Source organism: Triticum aestivum, chromosome 4A (assembly GCF_018294505.1).
Source record: "Triticum aestivum cultivar Chinese Spring chromosome 4A, IWGSC CS RefSeq v2.1, whole genome shotgun sequence".
Lineage (NCBI taxonomy): Eukaryota > Viridiplantae > Streptophyta > Magnoliopsida > Poales > Poaceae > Triticum > Triticum aestivum.
In genome coordinates, this window is record NC_057803.1 from 27,223,835 (window position 1) to 27,240,805 (window position 16,971).

The window sequence follows — 16,971 nt, forward strand, 5'->3', positions numbered from 1 at the left end:
GCCTCAAATCTACAGCCAAACTCATCCTCTTGAATCTATATTCATACTCACAGTTTTGATTTTGCAGGTCATAGATCTGGGCTTGGAGGTGCTCGATTTTCTCATGAAGCTTGAAGATGGCCTCCCCAATGTCCTTGACGTCCAGCTTGTGGTTGTTGTTGAACTCCGTGATCATAATGTGATTGGAATCGAGTCCACGCTCCACCATCTCCTAACACTTGAAAACATCTTGATCCAATGCCTCGAGCCTTGCCTCCGTGCTTCCGGTCTTCCTTGGTCCCTCAACATCGCGGATGTGCAACAACCCCTCATGCATCTCAATGGTTTGATGGTGTTGCAGCACCTCCGCGAGGTAGGGGTTGATGACCTTCTCAAAGAACTGGTCCTTGGGGCACTTGAAGACGACATGACGTCCTGGATCTGTCAGAAAAATAGCTCGAAACACAAACAAAGGATAATTGCATGATACGGGAGTCAAAACCCTCGGGAGATTATATAATGAATTTTTACCGACCAAAATATGTGTCGTGTAAGAAAACGGAGTCCGGAGAGCGCACGAGGTGCCCACGAGGTAGGGGGCGCGCCTAGGAGGGTAGGGCGCGCCCTCCACCCTTGTGGAGGCCTCATGTCCTTCCCGGACTGCTTCTTATTTTTCTATTTTTCTAAATATTCCAAAACGGAGAAATATTGCCTTAAAAACTGTTTTGGAGTCGGTTTACTTACCGTACCACATACCTATTCCTTTTCGGAGTTTGAAATGTTCCGGAAAGTGTCCCTTATGTATTCCTCCGGGGTTACGGTTTCAATAACATTGGTTTCAACATTTATGGGATGACCTGAGATATAATGTTTGATTCTTCGACCGTTCACCACCTTCGGATTTGTGCCTTCGAAGTTGTTGATTTTTATGGCACCAGAATGATAGACCTCCTCGATAACGTAAGGACCTTCCCATTTAGAGAGAAGTTTTCCTGCAAAAAAATCTTAAACGAGAGTTGTATAGCAATACATAATCACCTACATTAAACTCACACTTTTGTATCCTTTTATCATTGCCATCTTTTAACTTTTTCTTTAAACAACCTGGCATTTTCGTAGGCTTGGGTTCTCCATTCATCGAGTGAGCTAATATCAAATAACCTCTTCTCACCGGCAAGTTTAAAATCATAACTGAGCTCTTTAATAGCCCAATATGCCTTGTGTTCTAGTTCGAGAGGTAAGTGACATGCTTTTCCATAAACCATTTTATACGGAGACATACCCATAGGATTTTTATATGCAGTTCTATAGGCCCATAACGCATCATCAAGTTTCTTGGACCAATTCTTTCTAGACCTATTGACAGTCTTTTGCAGAATTAATTTGAGCTCTCTATTACTCAATTCTACTTGACCACTAGACTGAGAGTGATAAGGGGATGCAATTCTATGATTAACATCATACTTAGCAAGCATTTTACGGAAAGCACCATGAATAAAATGTGAACCACCATCAGTCATTAAATATCTAGGGACTCCAAATCTTGGAAAAATAACTTCTTTAAGCATTTTAATAGAAGTGTTATGATCAGCACTACTAGTTGTAATAGCTTCTACCCACTTAGTAACGTAATCAACAACAACTAAAATATGTGTATAACCATTAGAAGCAGGAAAAAGGTCCCATATAGTCAAAGCCCCAAACATCAAATGGTTCAATAACGAGTGAATAGTTCATGGGCATTTCTTGACGTCTACTAATATTACCAATTCTTTGACATTCATCACAAGATAAGACAAACTTACGGGCATCCTTGAAGAGAGTAGGCCAATAAAAAACAGATTGCAATACCTTATGTGCAGTTCTATCTCCAGCATGGTGTCCTCCATAACCTTCGGAGTGACACTTGCGTAGGATCTGTTCCTGTTCATGCTCAGGTACACAACGTCTAATAACATCATCTACTCCTTCTTTATAAAGATGTGGGTCATCCCAAAAGTAATGTCTCAAATCATAGAAGAACTTTTTCTTTTGCTGGTATGTGAAACTAGGTGGTATGAATTTGGCAACATTGCAATTAGCATAATCAACATACCATGGAGCAGTATGAGAAGCATTTATGACATTTAATTGCTCATCAGGAAAGCTATCATCAATAGGTAGTGGGTCATCAAGCACATTTTCTAACCTAGACAAGTTGTCTGCAATGGGGTTCTCAGCTCCCTGCTACCTCTTGAGCACTACGTTGGATTTCCCCGAAGAGTAAGGGATGATGCAGCAAAGTAGCATAGGTATTTCCCTCAGTTTTTGAGAACCAAGGTATCAATCCAGTAGGAGGCTACGCTCGAGTCCCTCGTACCTACACAAAAACAATAGCTCAACGCAACCAACGCGCTTAGGGGTTGTCAATCCCTTCACGGTCACTTACGAAAGTGAGATCTGATAGAGATGATAAATAATATTATTGGTATAAAGATGCAAAGTAAATAAAGTAAAAGTAAAGTAAAAGCAAAGCAATAATAAAGTAATGGAGATTGATATGATGAGAAAGAGACCCGGGGGCTATAGGTTTCACTAGTGGCTTCTCTCAAGAGCATAAGTATTCTACGGTGGGTGAACAAATTACTGTTGAGCAATTGACAGAATTGAGCATAGTTATGAGAATATCTAGGTATGATCATGTATATAGGCATCACGTCCGAGACAAGTAGACTGAAACGATTCCGCATCTACTACTATTACTCCACTCATCGACCGCTATCCAGCATGCATCTAGAGTATTAAGTTAAAAACAGAGTAACGCCTTAAGCAAGATGACATGATGTAGAGGGATAATTTCATGCAATATGATAAAAACCCCATCTTGTTATCCTCGATGGCAACAATACAATACGTGCCTTGTTGCCCCTTCTTTCACTGGGAAAGGACATCGCAAGATTGAACCCAAAGCTAAACACTTCTCCCATGGCAAGAACAACCAATCTAGTAGGCCAAACCAAACTGATAATTCGAAGAGACTTGCAAAGATAACCAATCATACATAAAAGAATTCAGAGAAGATTCAAATATTATTCATAGATAGACTGGATCATAAACCCACAATTCATCGGTCTCAACAAACACACCGCAAAAAGAAGATTACATCGAATAGATCTCCACAAGAGAGGGGGAGAACATTGTATTGAGATCCAAAAAGAGAGAAGAAGCCATCTAGCTACTATCTATGGACCCGTAGGTCCGAAGTAAACTACTCACACTTCATCGGAGGGGCTTGGATGATGAAGTAGAAGCCCTCCGTGATCGATGCCCCTTCCGGCGGAGCTCCGGAACAGGCCCCAAGATGGGATCTCGTAGATACAGAAAGTTATGGCGGTGGAATTAGGTTTTTGGCTCCGTCCCCGATCGTTTGGGGGTACGTGGATATATATAGGAGGAAGAAGTACGTCGGTGGAGCTTCGAGGGGCCCACGAGGCAGGGGGCGCGCCCTAGGGGGGGCGCCCCCTACCCTCGTGACCACCTCGTGGCTTTCTTGACGGAGGGTCCAAGTCTCATGGATCTTATCTGATGAGAAAATCATGTTTCCGAAGGTTTCATTCCGTTTGGACTCCGTTTGATATTCCTTTTCTTCGAAACCCTAAAATAGGCAAAAACAACAATTCTGGGCTAGGCCTCCGGTTAATAGGTTAGTCCCAAAAATAATATAAAAGTGGATAATAAAGCCCAATAATGTCTAAAACAGTAGATAATAAAGCATGGAGCAATCAAAAATTATAGATACGTTGGAGACGTATCAAGCATCCCCAAGCTTAATTCCAGCTCATCCTCGAGTAGGTAAATGATAAAAACAGAATTTTTGATGCGAAGTGCTACTTGGCATAATTTTAATGCAATTCTTCTTAATTGTGGTATGAATATTCAGATCCGAAAGATTCAAGACAAAAGTTCATATTGACATAAAAATGATAATACTTCAAGCATACTAACTAAGCAATTATGTCTTCTCAAAATAACATGGCCAAAGAAAGCTCATCCCTACAAAATCATATAGTTTAGTCATGTTTCATTTTCGTCACACAAGAATGCTATCATCTTGAACAACCCCGATGACAAGCCAAGCAATTGTTTCATACTTTAGTAATCTCAAACCTATAAACTTTCATGCAATATATGAGCGCGAGCCATGGACATAGCACTATGGGTGGAATAGAATATAATGAGGGGGTTATGTGGAGAAGACAAAAAAAAGGAGAAAGTCTCACATCAACGAGGATAATCAATGGGCTATGGAGATGCCCACCGATTGATGTTAATGCAAGGAGTAGGGATTGCCATGCAACAGATGCAATAGAGCTATAAATGTATGAAAGCTCAACAAAAGAAACTAGTGGGTGTGCATCCAACTTGCTTGCTCACGAAGACCTAGGGCACTTGAGGAGGCCCATTGTTGGAATATACAAGCCAAGTTCTATAATGAAAAATTCCCACTAGTATATGAAAGTGATAACATGAGAGACTCTCTACTATGAAGATCATGGTGCTATTTTGAAGCACAAGTGTGGTAAAAGGATAGTAACGTTGTACCTTCTCTCTTTTTCTCTCATTTTTTTGGGCCTTCTCTTTTTTATGGCCTTTCTCTCTTTTTTTGGGCCTTCTCTTTTTTCCGGACTTTATTTTTTTATACCTCACTTGGGACAATGCTCTAATAATGATGATCATCACACTTCTACTTATTTACAACTCAATGATTACAACTCGATACTAGAACAAAGATGACTCTATGTGAATGCCTCCGGCGGTGTACCGAGATATGCAATGAACCAAGAGTGACATGTATGAAAGAATTATGAACGGTGGCTTTGCCACAAATACTATGTCAACGACATGATCATGCTAAGAAATATGACAATGATGAATGTGTCATGATGAATGGAATGATGGAAAGTTGCATGGCAATATATCTCGGAATGGCTATGGAAATGCCATAATAGGTAGGTATGGTGGCTGTTTTGAGGAAGATATAAGGAGGTTTATGTGTGAAAGAGCGTATCATATCACGGGGTTTGGATGCACCGGCGAAGCTTGCGCCAACTCTCAATGTGAGAAAGGGCAATGCATGGTACCGAAGAGGCTAGCAAGGATGGAAGGGTGAGAGTGCGTATAATCCATGGACTCAACATTAGTCATAAAGAACTCACATACTTATTGCAAAAATCTACAAGTCATCAAAAACCTCGGCACTACGCGCATGCTCCTAGGGGGATAGATTGGTAGGAAAAGACCATCGCTCATCCCCGACCGCCACTCATAAGGAAGACAATCAAATAACACCTCATGTTTCAAATTTGTTGCATAACATTTACCATACGTGCATGCTACGGGACTTGCAAACCTCAACACAAGTATTTCTCAATTTCACAACTACTCAACTAGCACGACTTTGATATTATTACCTCCATATATCAAAACAATCATCAAGCATCAAACTTTTCTTAGTATTCAACACACTCATAAGAAAGTTTTATTATTAATCTTGCATACCAAGCATATTAGGATTTTAAGCAAATTACCATGCTATTCAGACTCTCAAAATAATCTAAGTGAAGCATGAGAGATCAATAGTTTCTATAAAACAAATCCACCACCGTGCTCTAAAAGATATAAGTGAAGTACTAGAGCAAAATTATAGAGCTCAAAAGATATAAGTGAAGCACATAGAGTATTCTATCAAATTCCAAATCATGTATGGCTCTCTTAAAAGGTGTGTACAGCAAGGATGATTATGGTAGACTAACAAGCAAAGACTCAAATCATAAAAGACGCTCCAAGCAAAACACATATCATGTAGTGAATAAAAATATAGCTCCAAGTAAAGTTAACGATAGAAGTAGACAAAAGAGGGGATGCCTTCCGGGGCATCCCCAAGCTTTGGCTTTTAGGTGTCCTTAGATTATCTTGGGGGTGCCATGGGCATCCCCAATCTTAGGTTCTTTCCACTTACTTGTTCCATAATCCATCAAATCTCTACCCAAACTTGAAAACTTCACAACACAAAACTTAAAGTAGAAAACTCGTGAGCTCCGTTAGCGAAAGAAAACAAAAGACCACTTCAAGGTACTGTAATGAACTCATTCTTTATTTATATGTGTGTTATACCTACTATATTCCAACTTCTCTATGAATTATAAACTATTTTACTAGCCATAGATTCATCAAAATAAGCAAACAACACACGAAAAATAGAATCTGTCAAAAACAGAACCGTCTGTAGTAATCTGTAGCTAGCGCAAGATCTGGAAACTCAAATATTCTAAAATAAATTTCTGGATGTGAGGAATTTATCTATTAATCATCTGCAAAAATAATTAACTAAATAGCACTTTCCAAATAAAAATGACAGCAGTTCTTGTGAGCGCTAAAGTTTCTGTTTTTTTACAGCAAGTTCAACAAGACTTTCCCCAAGTCTTCCCAACGGTTATACTTGGCACAAACACTAATTAAACACAAAAAACACAACCAAAACATAGGCTAAATAAATTTATTTATTGAATAACAGCAAGTAAAAATATTGGGTTGACTCCCAACAAGCGCTTTTCTTTAAAGCCTTTTTAGCTAGGCATTGATAATTTCAATGATGCTCACATGAAAGACAAGAATTGAAGCACACAGAGAGCATCATAATACATGTGACAAACACATCTAAGTCTAACATACTTCCTATGCATAAGCATCTTATAGGCAAACAAATTATCATGGCAAGCAAAAACTAGCATATGCATGGAAGAGGAAAGAAACAATAGTAATCTCAACATAACGAGAGGTAATTTAGTAACATGAAAATTTCTACCACCATATTTTCCTCTCTCATTGTAACATCCCAAAATTCTAAATTTTGGAATGTTATAATAAATAGATAGATTGATTTTTTGTTTGATTGTTGTGTGATTGATTGAGTGAAATTCGAAACTTTTTGAAAGTTAAATGAGAGGGAATAAAAGGACTTTCCCAAACTTTCACCTTTTGCATTTTGATCTCCGTGAATTCAAATTCTTTTCAAATACAAAACCCTCGAGAGAAGATGACCTAACTTCTTCCATTTAAATAAATGAAAAGGATTTTGAAAAGATTTGAATTTCATTTGGAAATATTTTTAATTCAGAAACTTCAAGCAACTCAATGATTTTCATGAGAGAAGATAAAATGACTTCTTCAAATTATGAAATATGAGTTGGGAGTTTCAAAGATCACATTTAAAGTCCTTTTTGAATTTATTTTCAATTTGGAGTTATTTGAGTTTTATTCAAATTATTTTTCTCCAAAAATAAAATATATGTAAAATAGGGTAACATGATTCCCTACATCAGAAAATTGGAGATAAATAAATTTGAATTCATTCTGGTATTTCTAAAATGATTTTTATTGGATTATATTAGACCAGTAGCACTCTTTGAATTATCTGAATTTGTGTGAATTTTATTTAATGCTAGGAAAATGTTCATCTTGTAGAAAATCTTTTTCTAAAAATTTTGAAATATAATATGCCTATATAAAGTTTTACTTTTATTTTCCTTTTTTAGTCTATCGCATTCTGTTTAAAAGAACTGCGCACGCGCCTGAAACTAACTGTCGTCCACATGCGCATCATAGTACCAGCGGGCGCCCTATTTTTTTTCCTTATCCTCTATGGGCCAGGCCCAGCCAGCCTTTTCATTTTTTTTCTTAGGCCGAATTTTGTAAAAAAAAAACTGCAGCCGCAGCGTGCACGCGGCCAGCCGAAGGCCTTTAGGCCCATCCGCCTCTTTTCTTCTCGGTTTCATATATTTTCGTCTACGTTTAGTCCCACATTGCCTAGCCTTTGACCCCTAAGTCTCTTTTCCACCAATAAATATAGACCTATAGAGCCTTCAAAAATCATCTGATTCGGGTTAAATCAATATTTTGATTTGACTAGATTCATTTGAGAAAAATATTTTTTCTCCTCTTCGGCGCGACTTCTGGAAGTTGTCTCCTCTCTCCAAAGTTGTCTTTTCTCTGCCTTGTAAAGGTATTTTTCTTTGTTTTTTCTTCTTCTTATACTTCCGTAGTTTATTATTTTTAGACTAATACCATAAAATAATCAGATTATCAATTAATCTACGTATTTATACCTTAGACCTTAACCGTAACTATTTTTCTTTCGTAAAACAGCTTGGCCCTGATTTTTCAAATAGGCATAACTTTTCACTCCTTTATCCAAATTAGATGAAACAAGCGCCTATAGCTTCGTCTTGTTTTCACCTATCCAGAGAACCTGTCACATCAACTTTTTGAAATTTTCAAATTTCGAATTTTTTTTATATTCAAACTTCTTTTGATCATAACTTGAGTTTTATAACTCGGATTTAGTTGATTCTTTTTGCAAATCGAAGCTCTTCACCTAAACTTTCTGATAAGGCCAAATTCATATAATTTTGGTACTGTTAGAAATTGTTTTATGTTGCAAGAGTATTTACTTGGTTTTGATGTTTTCCGATTCGTCTTTTTCGTTCTTTCTGATCCTTTGAGTGATTGCTTATGTGTGGTTACTATTGCTTGTCTACGATAGATTAAACGGAGTGTGACGAGTAGAACTATCAAGAGTTATGAGTGCGAATCATCTTCATAAACATTGCAGGCAAGCTCACACTTTGATCATATCCCTTTTATCACCCAGTTTTTATGCATTAGTTCCAATCCTCAAACATTGCATGATTAGGATGCCATTAACATGTGGGTTGAGAAGTAGTTGATGAGGTAGAACCTATTACCCTGTTACATTCAAACCCTTGGGAGTTACTTCTACGCGTTGCTTAATTTGCTATGCTATGCTCGTAGACGTGGTTTGGGTGAGTGAAATCCATGACAGATGTGAGATTGTTAATTAATGGTTCAACTTAAGGTGGCAACTTAAATTTACATCTGGGTGGATTGAGGCACCTGGAGTACCCAGTGTTGCCTATATTTTTGGAAATCCCGGAGTACCCGTGTGATCTTCCTATGGACCGCCACCCTGGCTCAAAGGGATCATAAGATTATTCATGCTAGAAACTTCCGTGTGCATCCACAAGCTATTATGGGCTCTAGCATAGTTGAGTAAGTTACGTGAAGCTCTTGAAGAGGTGGATCAGCATGTAGTGGGTTGTAGGTTTGGTATGGTCTGCCCGGAGTAGAGAGTTAATGTTTCTGAAAGACTGTGTCTCGGTCATCCGTTTCTCAAACAACATGTAGTGCGAGAAAATTCAACGGAGGCGATCGAGTCTTGTGGGGAAAAGTGCGCAAACCTCTGCAGAGTGTATAAACTAATCATGGTTAGCCGTGTTCCCGGTTATGGACAATCTTGAGTCTCTGGTACTTGGATTATCCTATTGATCTCATCATGTTACTTAAATAATTTGTTGGGTTAATGATTATTATTTTGGGATTGAGTTGGAGGAACCTTCTCAATATTTTCAACCAACTTTGTAGTTAAATAAAATATATTTCTCTGTAGTAGGGAAAAATTGGCTTTTTGCAAAAACATTATAACCATAGAGCTTTTCCACCAGCCAAATATGCATGTAGTGATAGCCTTTATTCATCATTCTCCTATGGTATGAATTTGCCAGTACATTCAATGTACTGACCCTTTGTGGCTGCAACGTCTCATGTTGCAGGACTTCTTACGACGAGTAAGTGATACGTTAGGGTTACGATTTCTACACTCAACTTTGCCGTTGGTGTTGATGGGAATCCACAACCTTTGTTACTTCCACTATTTGGATTGAGGTAATAGTATTTACGTTACTTTTACACGTGATTTACCTCTGTTATGAATCCTCGAGTACTGTGTGTGTCAGCATACCGATCCAGGGATGACACTTAAGCATAGAGACTTGACCGTCTGAGGTCGGGTCGCTACAAGATGGTATTAGAGCACATGTTGACTATAGGACGTGACCCCTAGAAACTGGCAAGCCCATAGGAAAGATTTTCTCTATAAATTTCTTTTCAAAAAAGATCTTTTACCTCTCCTCTCTTCTGAGCTTATTCAAATATTCTCTTTAGTGAGACCATACCCCTTTCCCCTTTTGACCACACGAAGATTCGACTGATGAGACCACTCCAAGAAGTACAAGATATCGGACAACTGAGACCATTCGGAATGAAGAGGATTTTACCATACATTATAATAATGGAAACTGCAACGGTTGAAGACTCCAAAGACTAGGAGAATTTGAAGGCCCTGTACAATTTCTAGATTTGTATGACCTAGGAAGGCACCGCTTATGGAACTTGGCAGACTATGGAAGCTGTCAATACCCGAGATCAAGGTGTATTGGAAAAAGACCGGAACATGGAGAGTTGAGAACTCAAAGTTTTGTCAAGAAAACCCTAAGGCAGGAGATATCAACTATGGAAGATAGCTCATGGCAATGACAAGGGCAGAAACACGGTTATCCGTGATGTCATCGCCACTGATACTATGGTCACCGAGCTAAGCTAAGCATGCATTTCTTCGGAAGGATTGGATGGTAGAAGGCTGATGGAGCACCTAACAGTAAGATGAAGTTTTAACCTTAGCTGGTGTATTGCCAGAATCTGGAGTAGTACATCAAGAATTTTTAGATGGAGCTCCAGGAAGCCGTATTAGACAAGGAAGCATTTCGTGAAGAACTCAGGAACCAGAAGCTGAAAGTAGCCAAGCTGGAGGAGCTACAACCTCGAGATACCGGAGATTTGTTAGGAACTGAAGGACAGTAGGACCATGGCTCATGCCAAGGATGTTGAAACCCAGAAGTTTGGAACGCAACTCCAGAATATTAAAGGACGTCACGAGAGACTTCGCGTCAATAGAGTTGATCTGGCAAAAGAACTTGAGAAAGACAAGCATGATCAGAAGAAGCCATTGGAGGCATGAACAAGGCTTGAAGAGTTTGGAGACGTTGAAGATTTATTGACCTTTAGAAGACCAAACCCCTGTTATATACCTACGTTAGATGCGACATTTGTGAGCTGTCATTTGTTTGATGTTTTTCCAATAGTGACAGATAAAATCTGTCTTTTCAAAACCATTGTTTGTATTGTGCATCCCTCTCCCTCTCTCTCATCTCGCCCCAAAACCCTTGGACCCAATAGAGGATGAATGGAGATGAGCTTGTATTTTCTAGACCGATGATTCAATTGGAGACAGGCCGATGGATTCAGAACATGGAGGATCGCATGGAGAATAACCCTATAGTTGGAAACGATATGACCCAGCATGCTCTTCGGTGCTTTGAAAGAGGTGCTGCTACTTGGTGGAGGATATACCAAACCATGAATGGATGGCAAGGAGTAACCACTTGGAGAGAATTAAAGTTGACTCTGCAAAGATCTCACCTTGTGTCCTAGAAGTTGAAGCCTTATGGAAAGGATATGAGGAAACCTTGTGCATGCAAGATTTGTGGAGAAATAGGACACACCCATAAAGAACACAAGGATGAATGCCCTAATTGTGAAGGAAGTTACCCAGTTGAAGAATGCTCAACTAGGCAGATTACTTGTTTCTTGTGTGAAGGGATTACCCACTATCCTACTCAGTGTCACATTTACCCCATGGTACGAAGGATCGTACAACAGAAGAAAGAAGTAAAGAAAGGAGCCCTTATGGAAATTTTAGAAGAACCCGTGATGAAGGAAGATGTGGAGGACACACCTAAAGAGGATCCGAGTAAACCCTGCACTAAGTCTTGCTATTCATGTGGAGAAGAAGGACACATCTCCCAAAATTGTTTGAATGTGGATCTAGTAGAATTCCCGACAGAGGAAGTAGAATATGACCCACAGGAAATAGAAGCCCTGATTGGAATGGAAAAGTCCAGGAAGAGAAACCGATTGGAGCCCAGGAGGGACCTGAGTCATATCACCTGTTACAGGTGCAAGGAGTCAGGGCACTACCTCAACAGTTGCCCAAAAAGGAAACCTCGAGACTTGTCAGAAGTAATATGTTTTCATTGTAATAGAGCAGGGCACTTTGCCAGAGGATGCCCCAAGGAGAAGGAGACTTGTGCTAGATAGTGAGTTTGCAACAAAAGAAATGGAGTAGTAGAAGTGAGAACATTTTCTTTTATATTGAGGTGTTGAGTTGAGACATGTAATGGAAAAGCGAGAGATTGTAATCAATTGAGAGTGAATAAAGTTAGCATCGTTGGTACTGATATGGATTTTATGAGTTATTACTCTATGAAGAAGGATTTTGACCATTTCTGAGGATATGAGAAATATGGTCTAGGGAAGATTTGTGCATTTTAAGGGTGGTAGTACCCTATAAGAACCCTTGATCCCTGGAAAAGATAAGGATACTCCACTGAGTGGATTTCGGACAAAATGAATACGAGTTTTGTCTCGAGATGTGTGATACCCCAAGAGCGTGTGGGATGAAGTTGGAGACCGTCAGTTGTTTGGACCAAATGTGATCAAGGAGTCAGAAGAGAATGTTAAGTTTATTCGAGATAGACTGAAGGTAGCTCAGTCCAGGCAGAAGAGTTATGCATACTCAAAAACTCAAGGAGGCAGTCTATGAAATTGGAGATAGAGCATGTCTTCATGTGTCCCCTCTGCGAGGAGTTAAACGATTTGGAGTTAAGGGAAAGTTAGCCCCGAGATTTGTAGGACCATACCGAGTTTTGGAGCGTATGGGAGAAGTGGCTAACAAGTTGGAGTCACCCGAAGGACTGTCAGGAGTTCATGATGTGTTTCACATTTCCCAGTTGAAGAAGTGCCATGCAGAGATGGCCAGTATTCCCCTGTAAGGACGCTTGACCCTGGAAAGGATAATGATGTTCCACAAAGTGGAATATGGACTTCATAAGTATAAGTTTTTATCTCGGTATGAGGGATATCCCACGAGGATGAAGAGATAAATTACTATTGGATATAAAGTAGGTATGATGTCAGAAATATGGATCAATGGAAACTCCATGATGAGTCTGAGTAATCATGTCCTAGTTTGGTGCCAATAGAAGGAAGGAAGACAGTACAATTGGATGGATTTAATAATACTAGGAAGTTGGAAGTTGGAATAATGATCAGTTGCCCGATGATAAGTTCAAGGACTACAAGTGATGAGATGGACCATAACCCACAGGCCCCAGGACCTACCAAGAAGCAAGCACATCCTTGCTGAAGGAAGAACCCTGGAGGAAGATACGCCGTTTATCGGTAGACAATTTTATAGGAGTAACGCAAAACCTGAGAGTTGTGAAGGAACGATAGATGTTTGTTTGGCTTGCAGAATCCATGGAATTATCCGAACTTAGTTTGTCGACAAGAGAAATTCTGCAATGCTTGTGAGGATGACCGAGCGTTAGAATGCGAGATTCGCTAAACCATGTACAAGGTAATGATTTGGGTGTGGGATGGATTGATCACCATACCGACTTACTCTTATTGTTCGCCTTGCTATATGGGATGGTAAATCTGAGTGACTTGCCTATAGTAGAGAGACGACGATATTAAACCTTGTTAAACCTTAGAATGGTATAATAATTTTTCCTTTATACATGGTAGCTTTTTGCCAACCGTAGGTTATACGGTGAGGATCAACCCAGACCCATTTCCTGCAGGAGAAACCATAAATTGTTGACCACCATGAGATATCGATAGTTGATTAGTATTGGCGCCAGACCCGTCAGCTAAGAAGACCCAGTCTCGGAATAACCTTACCAGGATGAAAGTACAGAAGAATTAAGGAAAAGGTTATGCCACTGCCGGAAGAGCCAAAGAAGGAATTATCCTTATGATCTGAGAAGACCGGCCCTGTCAAGAATAAAGATGGAGTATATGAGTATTGATGGGACCGTAACGATGTTTTTAAGGGCGTAGCACCCCAGACCCTGGTGATGATTGATGGATTTTGAGGAGACCCCCAAACCCTAACCTTTTTCTTGCTAGCCTCTCCGAATCTCGAGGACGAGATTCATTTTAAGGGTGGTAGGTTTGTAACATCCCAAAATTCTAAATTTTGGAATGTTATAATAAATATATAGATTGATTGTTTGTTTGATTGTTGTGTGATTGATTGAGTGAAATTCGAAACTTTTTGAAAGTTAAATGAGAGGGAATAAAAGGACTTTCCCAAACTTTCACCTTTTGCATTTTGATCTCCGTGAATTCAAATTCTTTTCAAATACAAAACCCTCGAGAGAAGATGACATGACTTCTTCCATTTAAATAAATGAAAAGGGTTTTGAAAAGATTTGAATTTCATTTGGAAATATTTTTAATTCAGAAACTTCAAGCAACTCAATGATTTTCATGAGAGAAGATAAAATGACTTCTTCAAATTATGAAATATGAGTTGGGAGTTTCAAAGATCACATTTAAAGTCCTTTTTGAATTTATTTTCAATTTGGAGTTATTTGAGTTTTATTCAAATTAACTTTCTCCAAAAATAAAATATATGTAAAATAGGGTAACATGATTCCCTACATCAGAAAATTGGAGATAAATAAATTTGAATTCATTCTGATATTTCTAAAATGATTTTTATTGGATTATATTAGACCAGTAGCACTCTTTGAATTATCTGAATTTGTGTGAATTTTATTTAATGCTAGAAAAATGTTCATCTTGTAGAAAATCTTTTTCTGAAAATTTTGAAATATAATATGCCTATATAAAGTTTTACTTTTATTTTCGTTTTTCAGTCTATCGCATTCTGTTTAAAAGAACTGCGCACGCGCCTGAAACTAACTGTCGTCCACGTGCGCATCATAGTACCAGCGGGCGCCCTATTTTTTTTTCCTTATCCTCTATGGGCCAGGCCCAGCCAGCCTTTTCAATTTTTTTTCTTAGGCCGAATTTTGTAAAAAAAAAAACTGCAGCCGCAGCGTGCACGCGGCCGGCCAAAAGGCCTTTAGGCCTATCCGCCTCTTTTCTTCTGTGTTTCGTATATTTTCGTCTACGTTTAGTCCTACATTGCCTAGTCTTTGACCCTAAGGCTCTTTTCCACCAATAAATATAGACCCATAAAGCCTCCAAAAATCATCCGATTTGGGTTAAATCAATATTTTGATTTGACTAGATTCATTTAAGAAAATATTTTTTCTCCTCTCCGGCGCGACTTTTGGAAGTTGTCTCCTCTCTCCAAAGTTGTCTTTTCTCTGCCTTATAAAGGTATTTTTCTTTGTTTTTTTCCTTCTTATATTTCCGTAGTTTATTATTTTTAGACTAATACGATAGAATAATTAGATTATCAATTAGTCTACGTATTTATACCTTAGACCTTAATCGTAGCTATTTTTCTTTCATAAAACAGCTTGGTCCTGATTTTTCGAATAGGCATAACTTTTCACTCGTTTATCCAAATTAGATGAAATCAACGCCTATAGCTTCGTCTTGTTTTCACATATCCAGTGAACCTGTCACATCAACTTTTTGAAATTTTCAAATTTCGAATTTTGTTTTATATTCAAACTTCTTTTGATCATAACTTGAGTTTTATAACTCCGATTTAGTTGATTCTTTTTGCAAATCGAAGCTCTTGACCTAAACTTTCTGATAAGGCGAAATTCATATAATTTTGGTACTGTTAGAAATTGTTTTATGTTGCAAGAGTATTTGCTTGGTTTTGATGTTTTCCGATTCGTCTTCTTCGTTCTTTCTGATCCTTTGAGTGATTGCTTATGTGTGGTTACTATTGCTTGTCTACGATAGATTAAACGGAGTGTGACGAGTAGAACTATCAAGAGTTATGAGTGCGAATCATCTTCATCAATATTGCAGGCAAGTTCACACTTTGATCATATCCCTTTTATCACCTAGTTTTTATGCATTAGTTCCAATCCTCAAACATTGCATGATTAGGATGTCATTAACATGTGGGTTAAGAAGTAGTTGATGAGGTAGAACCTATTACCCTGTTACATTCAAACCCTTGGGAGTTACTTCTACGCGTTGCTTAATTTGCTATGCTATGCTCGTAGACGTGGTTTGGGTGAGTGAAATCCATGACAGATGTGAGAATGTTAATTAATGGTTCAACTTAAGGTGGCAACTTAAATTTACATCTGGGTGGATTGAGGCACCTGGAGTACCCAGTGTTTTCTATATTTTTGGAAATCCCGGAGTACCCGTGTGATCTTCCTATGGACCGCCACCCAGGCTCAAAGGGATCATAAGATTATTCATGCTAGAAACTTCCATGTGCAGCCACAAGCTATTATGGGCTCTAGCATAGTTGAGTAAGTTACGTGAAGCTCTTGAAGAGGTGGATCGGCATGTAGTGGGTTGTAGGTTTAGTATGGTCTGCCCGGAGTAGAGAGTTAATGTTTCTGAAAGACTGTGTCTCGGTCATCCGTTTCTCAAACAACATGTAGTGCGAGAAAATTCAACGGAGGCGATCGAGTCTTGTGGGGAAAAGTGCGCAAACCTTTGTAGAGTGTATAAACTAATCATGGTTAGCCGTGTTCCCGGTTATGGACAATCTTGAGTCTCTGGTACTTGGATTATCCTATTGATCTCATCACGTTACTTAAATAATTTTGTTGGGTTAATGATTATTATTTTGGGATTGAGTTGGAGGAACCTTCTCAATATTTTCAACCAACTTTGTAGTTAAATAAAATATATTTCTTTGTAGTAGGGAAAAATTGGCTTTTCGCAAAAACATTATAACCATAGAGCTTTTCCACCAGCCAAATATGCATGTAGTGATAGCCTTTATTCATCATTCTCCTATGGTATGGATTTGCCAGTACATTCAATGTACTGACCCTTTGTGGCTGCAACGTCTCATGTTGCAGGACTTCTTACGACGAGTAAGTGATACGTTAGGGTTACGATTTCTACACTCAACTTTGCCGTTGGTGTTGATGGGAATCCACAACCTTTGTTACTTCCGCTATTTGGATTGAGGTAATAGTATTTACGTTACTTTTACATATGATTTACCTCTGTTATGAATCCTCGAGTACTGTGTGTGTCAGCATACCGATCCAGGGATGACACTTAAGCATA